Source organism: Myotis davidii, unplaced genomic scaffold, assembly GCF_000327345.1.
Source record: "Myotis davidii unplaced genomic scaffold, ASM32734v1 scaffold73, whole genome shotgun sequence".
NCBI lineage: Eukaryota > Metazoa > Chordata > Mammalia > Chiroptera > Vespertilionidae > Myotis > Myotis davidii.
The window spans coordinates 7265624-7266214 of NW_006286675.1; positions in this window are offsets into that span (position 1 = coordinate 7265624).

Here is a 591-nt window from a genome sequence, read left to right on the forward strand (position 1 = left end):
AGTGTGGGTGCCTTTGGACCATGCGCGTGGCCTGGCGCCGCCCTGGTCCCGGTGCTGGGCTTGGCGCGCATGTTTGGGGTCCGCCACGGCTGGGTGACTGCTGCCGCGTAGACTCAAACTGTTAAAGTCTCGTCCCCATGTCTCCATTCCCCCTCTCACCTACTCCACGCTTCTCTTCCGGCGCCAACCACATCCGGCCGTGAGTCAACTGGAGACCTCCCTGCGGCCCTGTCTCCGGACCGTCTGCAGGCGCCCAGGGAGGTCGCGGCCAAGCAGCCCGTCTCCCCTCCCCCTCCCCGTTCTGTGGTTACCCCCCAGGCTACTGAAGACTCACAGAGCATTTGGCCTATTTCTATAACTAACTTGGGCATCCGAGCTTTGAACTTGATTTGATACCATCTTTGTGGGTCATTTCTTCCAAGTGTAGGCCTTCGGCGTCAGTGGGAAGTCTACAGTGACCCTATGTGCCCAGCACAACTGGCCTTGAGCAACGTAGGTACTCATCAGTATCACTCCTTTTTCCCTTCCGGGCGCACTTTCTGGAGCAGCTGGTCACTGGCCTCCAGTTTCACTCCTGTACTGGTGGCTCCC